Raw genomic sequence first — 15,163 nt, 5'->3', positions numbered from 1 at the left:
GAGTGGAGCAAACATTGACGCAGCTGGTGGAGAATTCGAATTCTCTATTGGTTCTATTGGCCAGGTTGCTGGGAACCACCCGCAATCAAGCCCCTGCTAGCCAAACACCACCTCCCTCTACAAGCTCTCCTCCAACCCGACGCCCATCGTCCTCCAGGCCACCCTCAGCATCCCCCGGTCAACCTCTCAGGTAGCACTGAGTACAACCCCCATCTCAGTTTATTTCGAGTTCAAACAATTTTGCTTTTATTTGTTTTTGGTTTGTATAACTGATATTCTGCTCCACTTCACACTCAGACCTGTGTTGGGTCTAAGTGTGAGAAGTTATGCATGCTTTTGTTGATTTCTATCCGCCCTTAACTTTTGGTTCTGTTTTTCTGTGTTTGTTGGCATGTTTTGATTGTTGGCACTATCTCCCACTTAGCCCAGTGTCTGGTCTAAGTGTGAGAAGTTTTCCTTGGTTTTGTTTATAGTGTCGTTGCCTGTACCTAACCCTTTTTCCACTGCATCCAGTCCCTCGAGGACGAGTTCATATGCAGTGGGAGGGGGGAGGGTTAGTTCTAGTTGAAATCATACATGTCAAGTTTTGAAAAAATACAAATATCAGTTAGTAATAATTAGGCCAGCATGCATGAAATTGGATAAATGAAAGACTTGATTGCTTTGGGAAGAGTTAGAAAATATGACTCAGTATACTTACATGAAGAAACTTGATTGCAAAAACTTGATCAGTTTGAATGACGCAAGTACGATGGAAACGCTCAATTTTAAAATCATCTGTGAAGCCTCTCTATATGTGAGTTATAAGCCAAAATTAGAATATTTTCTACTATTTTTACAAAGAAAATTTTTTTTACGAGAGGCTACTTTTTAATATTTAGATGAAAATGCACAAGTAGTAAGGACTAAAGGCATTAGGACTTAATGAATTGAGCCTTTTCTTCTTTCGCTCCACGAACCCGCCTCGTCAAACAAGGCACCCCCTAGTTAACCAAATCGAGCCCTATACACTCTTACCCATCCCTTTGAAACCAAATCCAACTTTCATATACTTTTTATTTATAAACACATGAGGAAAAGGGGTCAGAGAGATGTGTCAATTTCAAAGAAAAGGGGGATACCGATAGAAAGTCAAAATAAAAGGGTAGTCGGGTTGATCAAGTTAGCAATCAGGTTGATCAAGTTAGACATCAAGTCGAAAAAAAAATGTGTCGGAAAAAAAAGAGAGTTGAGAAAAGTTTGAGAAAAAGAGGGCAGGAAGAGGAAATTGTAGCCTGACCCAGTAAACCGAAAGTTAGAGAATAAAGCCAAAAATTAAAGGCTAGAAGTCGCCACTTGACCAAGTAAGTTATCCAGTGGTAAAATAAATAGATCAGATCTTTGGTCTCTTGACTCATGTGTTTTTCTTTTTTTTCTCAGTTTATATATTTTAAACTTAGAACTCTAAGACCTTACCCTAATACACTACTACCCTTAAGCCCCATTACACCCGAAACAAAGTCCTTAAGGAACTATCTTGTGCAGTCCGATTCGAGGTATTTAATTTATGGCAATACCGAGTGAACAGTCCTAACATCTCTAGTGAGAAATGAGTGACTGAGTGAATCCAACAGTGGTTTAAAAAATTGAGCAATCTTGACAAACTGACACCTTGATCAAGTAAACGCGAAAGGGAAGAAACATAAGCTGCTGGCAAATGGATTGACCTCGACCTCGGGTATGATTGTTGGAAGTTTATTCGGTCTAATGCATCTATGTGAATATGTGTTTTTGTTTTGAGTCAGTTTATCTCTTGTCGTCTTCTTTTACTTTCTTGAAATGAGTAAAACATATCTTTTTCTTTTCTAATTTGCCTTATCTTTTTTCTTTTCTTTTTCTTTATACTTGGGGACAAGTATGTTTTAAGTGTGAGCAGTTTGATAAGGCCTATTTTATGCATCGGTTTAGAGGTAAAAAGTACACTACTTGATAGGTTTATCGCGCAAAAGCAAGTGTAAATTGTGCAGGAATGCCGCTTGACCAAGGCAACAAGGCCAAACTGATCAAGCAACAACAGGCAAAAAAGGCAAAAAAATCAGGGGAGTTGATCAAGGGGAATAATCAGGCAGTTAAGGAGGGGACCACTGGATTCCAGAGAAAGGACACGTGAGGCTAATGAGCTGGATGGTGCGCATCATTCTGTTAGCAAGGACGACGTTCTAGAAGAGGACACGTGCTGATACATGAGACGCAAGGACAGAGCTGAGTCATGAATCTGTTATTGAAAAGCGTCGTCATTCTAGAAAGAAAGCACGTAGCAATCGATGAGTCGCTCGCTCACAGCCTTTCCACAGCGTGAGCGAATATCCTCTGCCAAGATCGTTATCCAACTGGAGATTGCGTGAAGTGCCTATAAATAGAGGGTGTGCCACCATAGTTAGAGAGTTCCTTTTTGACAATTCTTTAGTATAGTTTTAGTTTTAGTTTAGCTCAGTTCTAGAGATAGCTTAGATAGAGAATTTTTAGTTAGAAAGGGCGACCGAAGGAAGCGCTACAGAATTCTCGATATTTGTCGGCATAATCTCAAGTTTCCCGCTGAGGACCTCTCGGTTTTACTTGCTTTCGTATTCTCCCAAATGTTAGCTTAGTTTAATTTGCATGTTCGCTGTACTGTTCTGAGTTCTTAGTATAAAATCGAGTTGTTTTGTTTTTGTTCTCGCGTTTACTGTTTTCAAGTTCAGTTTAGCTTTTCACTCTTTGACCAAGTGTTCAATCATGTTGAGTGGCAAGATGCTTCATGTTTTCTGTAGCGTGTTTAGTTAGTTGAGTTCTTATTTTCAGTCTGTCATTACTTGATCCAGTAGTAATCAGAGAGATGATCCAGTAGATAGTTTACTTTTTGCCTAGTGTAAACTCAGTAGTTAAAACTCCCAAAATTAAAGCGTGGCAGCAGCCGAACCCTATTCACTACGCACACACTTGATACACCCGCTTCTCTGTAGAATCGACCCTGAACTTGCCGCTTTACTGTTAAAGTAGTGCAAAATTGGGAGTTGGCTAGCGAGAGCGTGAACAACTTGATCAAGTGGCAACGACATTTGCTAACTGATCCAGATGGATCAGTTATATTCCATATTGCTTGATCCAGTCCTAAATCCGCGCTCGTTCTCGTCAGACCCTTCCATGTTACAATTGTGAAAGACGAATATAAATGAGTGAATTCTAGTATTTTTGGAATAATAGTTCACAGATTCCATCCAACTAGCACTAGCTCAATAAATCAGATCATTCGGAGCGTTAATGTTATTGTAAATAAGCTCATGCGACTTCAATTGAAGGAAATCCGAACTAAATTAAAATAATTTAGAAATTTTCCTACTAGATTTGATATTTTGTTTTAAATTGAAATGAATAGGAGTGGACTAAATCCGGCTAATCACTTCTTATTGTTGAAATTTATTACTCCATATAGCATTAAAGTTCATTGGAGTCTGGAGACGCGTTGGAGACTTTGACCACGCAGGGAAAATTCATTTCAATTACATCATTTTCAAAAATTTGCTAAAAAATATAGAAAAGTTCAAAGTATAGAAAAATATATCGAGGCTTATAAGATTATTGCTCTGATCAATAATTGTTATACAAAAACTAATGTAAAAGGAAAAAAGTGAGTTGTCGCATAAAGAAAGAAAAGCAGATGATGTAGCAAAAGATGATTGGAAGATGATTTGTGTTGCAAGGAATATGTGATTATTTAATGTGATGGGTGAGGATTCAATGAACCAAATTTGGTTGGGAAGGTTGTTGCTTAAGATAAGAGCAAACCCATAACTCCCCCCAATCCACCCATTTGTTTTGTGACACATGGTTGGAGGCTATATATACAATAAAACCATTCAAAAAATGAAGAAAAATAAATTACCAAAATTCAATTTTGTGTTTATACCCATGCACACCTTCAATGATTTTAGATTTTTTTTTTCTCTAAGCTTGCATATAGACTTCTCAGAACCAAGAGGAGTATGATTCCTTGTCATAATACTAGATAAATAAAGTGTCTTTTTTATGTAAAACTTATCGATATCAAAATAAATGTTTGATAAGTATATATGTCATGATCAGGTTGCATTTTGGGCTGAACGTTTTTATTCGTATCCTTTCTTGTTTTTTCACTTATTGAATAATTAAATAGTGATCTTTCTGGTTTATCTTTGAAATTTCAACTAATTAATATAAAAAGATGGCGTTTTCTTAACTATATTATTACTATGTTATAATTAAGTCCAACCATACCTTACACATGCTAAATAATATTTTAATGTATTGTCTGTCATGATGATAATTCTTTAGTAATGCAAATACGACAATATTTAGTGGAGGAGACTGCTGGCTGTTGGGGACACAATTAGAACTTAACCTTCCAAAGCGATTAAAAAATATTGAATTTATTTATTAAGTTATGGTAGTTGAAGTTAAAAATTTGAAGTATGCAAGTTTCAGGCCTATTATTTAAAAAGTATCAATAATCTGTTATTTAAAAGTATCAATAATCTGTTATTTAATAAGCAGTAGATCATATAATGCGGTTTATTCTAAAATAAATATGCATCAAATATAAGATTAATATAATTTTTGTTTATAAATTTGAAAACAATCAAAATTAACCAAAAATTTAAACAAAATATATAAATACTTCAAATTGGTAAGTACTATAGTAAATAGTGGGCAGTAAGACTTAGAATTATTATAGTATAATGCATGGTAAAAAATGTTTACAAAAATATCGAAATGAACTAATTTTGTGGGATGGACAAAAATGACAAAAAGAGATTATGTTTGGAAATGGATAGAGAATAATAAAATGATAGTATCAAAATTTTAGTCGGGTTGGCTATAAGACTTACTTCCACCGTATATTTTAAGGTGACATTCGGTTTGTTAGACATGATAATAGTAAGATATAATATGAGATAAGTAATGATATGATTTGTCTAAGATTAAATTTAATTGGGGAAGGGTGAGATGATTAATCATGAGAAAAAATACAATCTTGTCATTATGGATGCGAGCCAAGATCATTATTACGAACCGAGCTTTTGTAAAAATACAACTGAATAAAAGATAAAATTAGTCATTTAATCACAAGCAATTATGACAATCCAACTAAGGCTAAGTAGAATACCTCTTATTTTATCACCATGATTAATCTTATTTTTCTGTACTTCAATTCAGCTCAACTCTACTCTACTCATAACTTAATAAGTAATCAAATACAACTATCCATTCACAAAAGCGTTATATCTTTTTGCTATGAAGTTAGTATAAAAGGGAATCCGGAATCCCTATATCTGCCAATTGACGTTTACAGATAATCAAGATTATTTATTTCTTCCAAAAAAAACTGGGTAGATAGTTTGTCGTAATGGGCTTACGAATATCATATGGCCGCAAATAATGTTACATAGCTTACGTAGCCCATGCTGGATTGGATCACTGATTGGGCCCATCAAACCAATAAATGTACTCTTTAATGTGTCCCTCTCTATCATTTAAAATCAATTTATTTATTCGTAAAATCTAGCTAGGAAAATATATTAGTATTATACTGTAAAGGAATAATATCACAAAATTTTACTAATGTAATACAGCTATATACACATAACTTATTAAAAGAAACAGACCTCTCGTGCCGACTAAGAAATGTGTCATCTTAGCCGGAACGGAGGGAGTACTGTGTAATTGGCATGAGCATAATCACAATTCATCATTTGGAGAAGTAACGACGTGGTTGCAGTGAGAGTACGAGCTCAAGCCAACCATATCTCATCTGCGATGACGGAGTTGGTCTCGTTGTTGCGGTGCCACGACCAGTGGGCGTGGGTGTTGTTCAACACCCTCAGCCGCCCATGCCCGAAGCTTGGCTCCCGATACATTGAGATTGAACGACTAGGGCTGTCAAACCTTAAATTATAGTATAACCATTAAGACAATAAATGATTCAATTAGTATTATTTGTAACCAAAGTTTAATACACAAATCGAAGGTCACTTACGTCATCGCGAGTCCTCCCCTGTTTCCTCCAACGCCAATAGTGATATGAACAGGACCACATTGATCTGCCTTGTTATTATAAACCCTAGTCTGAAAATTATATTCCAACACAATTATTAATTTTTTTATTCTTTATGTTGGAAAGAAATCAATTAAAGAAGGGGAGATTTGATGATCACGTAAATTAGGAAATTGCTGATTTTGTGTATAGAGCAAGTCTTGCCATATTTATGACTTTCCGAAGTCTATTTAAAGAGGGCGTGTACATTGTGGTTTACAACCAGAATGAATATCAAAACCAATTATTCAATTTAACATGGTACCAGAGCAAAGACTCAGAAAAATATCATCATAGCCTAGAAACCTTCCCGGCCAAGAAGGCGAATCTGCAACCTACACCAAAAATGCCAGACAACGAGGAGGAACAAAAACCAAACAACATTGAGGATGGACGATTAAAGACGAGCAAGAATGTTACTCTGGCAGTTAAACTTAATGGGACGAATTACTCCATGTGGAAACGGTTGATGAGAGTAGCAATTGTAGGGAGGCGGGCAAACCGATATATCACCGATATGCAGCCTCCACCGGAACCAAGAACGCGAGGCTACTCAAGTTGGGAGGAAGCTGATATGATCGTATTCTCGTGGATAATTGACAACGTTGAGACTGAAATCGTTGTCAATTTCGCACACCGGAACAAAATGGGGTAGCGGAGCGAAAAAATAGGATAATTCTTGAGGTAACGAGAGCCCTTTTCTTTGACTCCAATGTTCCTAAATTTCTTTGGCCCAAAGCTGTTGCTACTGCAGTTTATCTAATTAATCGATTGCCTACTAAGATACTAGGTATGAAAACTCCTCTGCAAACTCTTTTTTCCCTACTGATATTCCCTCACCTCTCACTCTTCCGCTCAAAATTTTTGGTTGCTCTGTTTATGTGCATGTTCCTAAGCATGACAGAAGCAAATTTTCTGCATGCGCAATAAAATGTGTTTTTTGGGGTATGAGATAAATCAGAAGGGATATCGATTTTACCACCCAGAGTCCAGGAAGATTATAACAACCATAAATTGTAATGTTCTAGAAAGCAAATTTTTTTTATCACACCCAACATCGGGGTCAGGGGGAGAGTGAAATAATTCGACCCCTCATCCAAGTGACTCGATTGTGGATCCAACAGAGCAAGCTAGTATCACTGCCGAGCAGGTCACGTCTGCTGTAGAGCCTCCTCAACCATCTACGCCTCGATCTAGTCCTCCTCCAGTGATATCTGAGGTAATTTCTGAAACTAGCTCAAATAATACAATTATTCTCTCTGACGAGACTGGTATAGATGAGAATGAGAATGCAGCAATTGATGGTGATACTGGCCGCTATATACTCCCTTCAAGGAGTACTCGTGGAATCCCGGCTAAAAGATACAGTCATGAGAGGATTAGCAAGAGCAGGTACTCTATGGCGAACTTGGCTAAAGCCAATCTAACTGAGATGGCTAGGGCATTTGAGCAGCCTTGTATGAAGAGGAGATGGATCAACTAAAGAAAAACTTATTTGCATAATTCGAAATGAAGGATTTGGGAGTGCTAAAGTACTTTCTGGGTATAGAAGTGTTGAGATCAAAAAAGGGAATCTTCATCAGTCAGAGAAAGTATGTTCTTGATTTGTTGGTTGAAACGAGACTACTTAACTGTAAGCCAGCTGACACCCCTATGGTTCAGAATCACGGTCCGCGAATAGTAGAAGGAGCTGAAGCTACTCACCGTACCAGATATCAGCGTCTGGTCGGGAAGCTGATATACTTATCACACACAAGACTTGACATAACTTATGCAGTTGGAGTAGTTAGTCAGTTCATGCATGCACCTTAAGTAGCTCACTGGGAAGCAGCACTGAGGATTGTGCGTTACCTAAAGGGAACGGCCCATGGAATTCTGTTCGAGAATCATGGACATTTGGAGATACATGGAATTTACAGATGCTGACTGGGCGAGAAATCCAAATGACGGGAAATCAACTGCTGGATTTCACCTTTGTGAGGGGGAAATCTTGTCACATGGCGAAGCAAGAAATAAAAGGTAGTAGCATTATCAAGTGCTGAAGCAGAATTTCGAGGAATCAAGAGTAGATTGACTGAGATTCTATGGTTGAAGAAATTGATGACAGAACTGGACTTGAATTCACATAAGTCGTGTAAGTTGTTCTGTGACAATAAGACGGCGATTAGTATATCTGAAAATCCAGTCCAGCATGACCATACAAAACATGTCGAGGTGGATCGACATTTCATCGAGGACAACATAGAAGCCAAGATAGTGGAACTTCCTTTTGTGAGATCTGAAGACCAATTGGCGGATATTCTCACAAAAGCGGTAGATGCTAGAAGCTTCCATGAAGTATTAGGCAAGTTAAGAATGAGTGATCCCGTTACTTAACTTGAGGGGGAGTGTTGGAGAGAAATCAATTAAAGAAGGGAAGATTTGATGATCACGTAAATTAGGAAATTGTTGATTTTGTGTATATAGCAAGTCTTGCCATGTTTATGACTTTCTCAAGCCTATTTAAAGAGGGCGTGTATATTGTGGTTTACTACAAGAATGAATATCAAAACCAATTATTCAATTCAACACTATACTATCCCCGCACATAAAAAAATAGTTTCTTTAGGAAAAAACACATGTTGCAATGTGAATTTGGTAAAGTACGAGAGATAAAGATTTTAAAAAAAAGTACTCACAAATCTTTCGTATGCGTGAACATGACCAGCAAAGATGACATAGACCCGCGCCTCGTACAAAATATTTTCCATAGCTATTCTCATACTTTCCCCCTCACCTTTATGGGTAGCATTAGTATTGTACCACGGCGCGTGGATCAACTCAAAAATCCAAGGGGTTTTGGACCTATCGACGGTAGCCAAGTCAGCAAGAAGCCAAGAGTATTGATCTGAGTCAGCATCAAAGTCGGTGTAAGAGCCAAGCACGAGGACGTGGGCCCCTGCGACGTCGAATGAGTAGTATAAGTTGGATTGGGAGTTGCTTTCTTGATAGGGCATGAGCCATCTAGCGTTGTAGGCTTTGAACCCCTGAGGGTAAATGATGGGAAACATTTCGATCTCGTGGTTTCCTAGGGTGACCATCCATGGCCTCGCGCTCGCTAAGGGCTCAACCAGCCTCCCGAACGAGTCCCATAGCGGCTGCTGCATATCGGCGTAGGATAGATCTCCCGGAAGGAGGAACACGTCATAGTCCGACCTACCCACGTGGGCTAAGAGCATCCACAACGGTGGTGGGAGGGAAGGCCGCCGTCCGTGCCAGCGGCGAGGACGAGGACCGCCGCCGCTGCACTCGGGCCGCTGGCACGCCGCTGCTCGATGCATCGAGCAGCGTTGTGCCAGCGAGCAGGCGACGTGGCGGCTTATGATTGGGCAACGGCATAGCCGTTGCCTTTGCATTTTTTTTATTTATTTTAAAAATCATTTTTAAATTATATAAAATGATTAAAAAAAATTTTCCAAATCCCAAAAATATGGCCGTTTTTCCCGTTTTTTCTGAATTTTTTTGAGTTTTTTTTTTTATTTTTTTCCCCCCAAAATCATCTATAAATACACACATTCATCATCCATTTATCACATCAATTCATCTCCCATTCATCTCTCATTCTTAAAATTCTCATACAAACTATCAACACATTCATCCCTCATTCAAAACCTCAAATGGATTTCACCCATATTATGGCGGAAGCGGAACGCGAAGAACAAGAATACTACGAACAACATCGTGCCGCTTACGAAGCATATGTCGCGGCGAATACCCCCCGCTCCTCCTCCTCAACGAACCAGATCAAATCGGCGCTACATCCATCGTGACCGGGAGGGAGCCCACGAAAGGCTCATTGCCGACTACTTTGCCGACCAGCCGCGGTTTCCGGCAGATTACTTCATGCGCCGTTTTCGCATGTCAAAGCGCTTGTTCATGCGAATTGTCAACACATTGTCCGCACGTGTTGAATTCTTCCAAACAGGTCAAGATGCAGCCGGCCGGCAAAGTATCACGCCGTTGCAGAAGTGTACGTGTGCCATCCGACAACTCGCTACTGGGTAAACGGCCGACATCTTCGACGAGTATTTGCATATCGGTGAGTCCACTGGAATCCTTTGTCTAAAGAATTTTTGCGAGGGCGTTCGTTCAGCTTTCGGGGATGAATTCCTTCGGGCACCCAGCACCGATGATTGCCAACGGTTGCTGCGTCTTCACGAATCAGTCCATGGCTTCCCCGGAATGCTTGGCAGCATTGACTGCATGCATTGGAGGTGGAAGAATTGCCCGAATGCTTGGAGGGGGCAACACTTAAGCGGTCACAAAGGCGGCGGCCCAACACTTATCCTTGAGGCGGTAGCCGACTACCGCCTATGGATTTGGCATGCATATTTCGGCGTTGTCGGAGCCAACAACGACTTGAACGTGCTCTATTCTTCACCACTCTTCAATGATGTGATGAATGGTGTAGCACCGGCGATCGACTTCACCATCAACGGAAATACATACCACATGGGTTACTATCTCGCCGATGGTATCTACCCAAGGTGGTCGACGTTCGTGAAGACGCTCCACAACCCGCACGACCCGAGGCGGGTTCTTTTTGCGCAGCGTCAAGAGTCCGCGCGGAAAGACGTTGAAAGAGCCTTCGGGGGTCCTTCAAGCCCGATTTAACATTGTGAAGGCCCCGGCTCGGCTATGGTACGTGAATAATATCGCCGACATCATGTTCACGTGTATTATCTTACACAACATGATTATATCCGACGAAGGGCCAAGGGCGGCTAGCTTCTACGACGAGGATGAAGCCGGAAGCTCAACAGCGAGGTCTCCCCCACGCCGAGGTGAGCATACGACGGTTGGCCAGAGGATCGAGACAAGGCATACAATGCGCGATACCCGAACCCACATTCAGCTACAAGAAGACCTAATCAAACACATGTGGGCGAAATTCGGCAACGAGTAGTGGTTTTTTAATTTTTAGTATTTTAATTATGTAATTTTTAATTTTTAGGATTTTAATTATGTTGTTTTTTATTTTATTTGTCATTTGTAATATTATTTATGTTTTTTTAATGAATTTTAGTATTATGGAAATGTTTATGTTTAATTGAATATTAAATTAATTGTGCTCGTCCTTGCGGAAGAGCACAGTTGTGGGTGTTGTGCTCTTGCCAGAGAGCAGGCATGAATAGTACCGTCCGGGCCCACAACCGTGCCGCTGGCAAGAGCACGGTTGTGGATGCTCTAAGGTTGATTCCGTCCATTCTGTTTGCCCAAGGTCACCTGCATCTTCCAAATATTAATTCTACTACTAGTAGTACTATTTACACAGCTTCATGTGCCTAGAAATTTAATAATCTACCAGATAATTTAAAACAAAAAGATACTCTATTTTACATGCATGAGTAAAAAAATCATAACCAAAATTTGGTACATACTCTCCTGTTCGCAAAAAATAGTCTTATTGGTGGACGACACGAGTTTTAATACGAAACTAATAAAGTATGGGAGAGAAAAAGATAAAATGTGTTAAATTGAAAAGATAAATAAAATTGTGGTTAAAGAAGAAGAGAAAAGATTAAAAAAAGGGTATTAAATTGCAAATAGCTTTCCAGTTTTACTATGTATTATAAGACTAATTTTAGTGGATAGAGATAAAACTGTATTTTGGATGGAATCATGGATGAGTATATATTATCACAAGTATGGATCCAAATCGGGAAATGAATCGTGATTAATAATTGCAAAATTAAATCTAATATACTAAAAATGTAATAAAAAGTGGGTTGAAAAAATATACTCCTTCCGTTTCTAATAATTTGTAATCATTTGACGCGGCACCGGTTTTAAAAAATGTAATAAAAAGTGGGTTGAAAAAAATTAATGAAATATGAGTCATACTTTTATATATTAATTTTATAATTAAATGTGAGTAGGAAATGAGTTATAGGAATGTGAGGTCCATTATCAAAAATACAAGTGACAAATTATTGGGGACTGACAGAAATAAAAATAAGTGACAAATGTTCAGGGATGAGAGTAATGAAATTATATAAGAAGAGCGAGATATCAACAATGTTTAATAAAGGATCTCATATGCCACAAATTGGTCTTTGAAGGTAGTAAAAGAAAAATAAAAGAAATTAGTTGCAAAACATGAAGAATAAAGGTAGTGGAAGGCTTTGCTTGCAAGTTTTTCGTTGAAACTAACTCTCAATGAAATGAATCCATGTCGTCACGCAACAAACTCAATGAGGCTTACCGGCAACAGCAAATTCGACTGGAAACGCCGACGGCGACGTTCGGAAGCTGAACTCCGGCCCCCCGCCGCCGCATCTGTAGTAATTGGTGGTGCTGGGCTCCAAGGGACCAATCTTGACGTGGTGAATTTCTCCGGAGGTGTAAAAGAAGTAGTGATACAACGTACTTTCCTCCCCGAGGCGGCCGCGCTGTATTTTCCGGGCATTTTCCCGTATTCTACCACGGATTTTGATTTTTCTTCCGTGATCCACGAAACCCTCATGTAATCTTTCCCTGCCAATGAAATGTGTACCTGATTTTTTAAAGGAAAAAAAAAGGAAATTAAATTACATGTATTTACTAGTATAATGAACGTAGAAAAAAAATAAATTACTACAAATCAACCTATTGGGGGGCAGATTCCGGGCCTTTGTGTGGCCGGGAAACGAGCGGACGGGTGTATTCCGGTGAAGCCGGTGCTGCCAAAAGCAAGAAGAAGAGGAGCAACATCATTCTCAGTCTAAAATTATGATTTAATTTGATATAGCTAGGGTTAGTATACTTGTGATTGGATTTATAAGTTACAAGAATTTGAACAATAAATATATAAATGAAGAGTACGAGGAGTAAGAAGATTGCGTAAAGAAACCAAAGTTGGACAATTTATCGATATACATGCTTACAACAATAATCACATAAAAAACATGTATTTTGCATTTTGTCCCTGTCAAATAGTTTTGACTCAATCAACATATTTTTATTCCGAATTCTACAAATATATTTTGAGATGCTCTGTATTAATAATCCGATTTAACAGTTGTAGTATTATCTTATATCATCAAAAAATTGTTGATTATAATAATAATGATAATAATATTAATTAAATAAATAAATAAGCAGGCCTCTTAATTATTCTTCCAATTAGATACGCTTCATTTTTCTTTGAGATGTCAAAACTGTACTATAATAAAAACTGCACCGACAGAAGAGGGGTTCGATTCCCGGCAACGGAATTATTCAGGAAAAAAAAGGGGGGCATAACAAAGGAAAAGAAATTGAATGAATTGGAATAATAATATTAACGTGCGAATTTATGCTTAAGAGCATCCACAATGGATGCCCTAGTGAGAGCCATATTGGTTGCCAGCATGTCCCTTCTTTCTGCGTGGGAACCCTAGTGGTGCCCTATCTATTATCCATTTTTCATTTCAATTTTAATATTATTGTTTTTTAATTTTGTTTTTAATTACTAAAATACCAAAATATATTATATTAAACACCACAAATGCAAAAAAAACTACATTACTTAATTAAAAAAACTACATCATACTTAGCTAAAAAAACTACATTAAACTAAATTAATAAATTAAAAAATAGAAGATAAATTGAGTAGAGTAGAGAGTATTGGTGTGTGAAAAGTGAATGAGAATTTGGTATTTATAGTGGTTTAATCAGGGTTTAAAGAATTAATAAAAAATTAAAAACATAAAAAATGAACAGATCGGGCTCGGGCGCGGGGCTGCAATGGATGCCTGATCGGGCGCGGGGCTGCAATGGATGCCTGATCGGGCGCGAGATTGGGACGACCGATCTTTCGGTCGCGCGGCTCGGGCACAGGCTCTTGCAGTGGATGCCCGACGACGCCCGAGCCCGATATCGGGCGTGAGATCGGGCATCCACGGTGGATGCTCTAAGAGAACAAAAGGTTAGAAAGTATTGCATGTTCTTTCCAAATTTGGTATGAGCTGCTGATGATACATTGATGAAAAAAAACATAATTAATTACTCAATCATAGCTAGTTCCAGTTAATTAATTACTTAATCATAGCTACAACTTAAAAGTTATCTCTAATTGGCAATTAACCTCACTAAATATAAGTAGCGTCGACATCATTATCCATATATAATTCTTGGAATAAAAGTTGATTAAAACCTATAACTTAAATAATGCACAAGTCAAGCGATGCATATATATATTGGTTGTCACTAAAATTTGAGAAGAGGAAGCAACGTCGCATATTCAAGGAATGTACCATATAATCAGATTAGAACACATCAAAACACATATGTAAAATAAACCAGATTGACAATCTATATATATATATATATATATATATATATATATACTATGATATTTCAAGCCAAGTCGGACATGGTCGTGACAACCTCCAATTCTTTCAAAAAAAATTAATTAAATTCGGGAGTAGCTTCACGGTTTGGTCGACCGGCCATTAACTGGCATGTTTCATTCGTTTGGCCAATCTAAAATAATTCCGTCCATGTGATTGGCTTTCCATCAAATTTCTAGTTTATACTCTAATTACAAATTCATAACGACTTTCTGAACTGAGTGTAAAACTATGTTAGATGGAATATCCTGAGACTAAATATGCATTGCTTGAAACTTCTCCGGTTCTGTAATATACTTATATATAATCAAGTTCTTCAATCTCGTCTAAACACTATATCGATCTCCCATTAATTTAATACTAAGAAAATAGAACATTTTTAATTGGTATTGTACTTAATTTGCCAGTACTACTCTCTTCGTCCCACAGGAATATGCATCATTTTCTTTTTAGTTCGTCCCACAATAACATGCACTTTCTAATTTTGGAACTCTTTTCTCTCTAATGAGGTGTGACTCTTTCTCCACTAACACTACTTTGTTTATTTTTTCTCCCTATCTCTCTCTTACTTTACCAATTTTGTATTAAAACTCGTGTCGATCCCAAAGTGCATATTCTTTGGGGACGGAAGGAGTATTAATTACTTCGTACATATAGAAAGGATTTTACTTGATCTAGTTATGATTGTACTAATAAATTACATGATTATGATAATTTATCAAAA

The 15,163-nt window shown here is 38.1% G+C and overlaps 1 pseudogene; it reads right to left on the bottom strand.

Moving 5' to 3' along the window:
- Nucleotides 1–5,561: 5,561 nt before the first annotated feature.
- On the bottom strand, nt 5,562–9,362 carry LOC121747878 (annotated as a pseudogene).
- Nucleotides 9,363–15,163: the final 5,801 nt, after the last annotated feature.

The sequence above is a fragment of the Salvia splendens genome, chromosome 1, assembly GCF_004379255.2.
Source record: "Salvia splendens isolate huo1 chromosome 1, SspV2, whole genome shotgun sequence".
Taxonomy (NCBI): domain Eukaryota; kingdom Viridiplantae; phylum Streptophyta; class Magnoliopsida; order Lamiales; family Lamiaceae; genus Salvia; species Salvia splendens.
The sequence above is the reverse complement of the archived record's forward strand: the minus strand, read 5'-3'. Positions and strand labels throughout refer to the sequence as shown.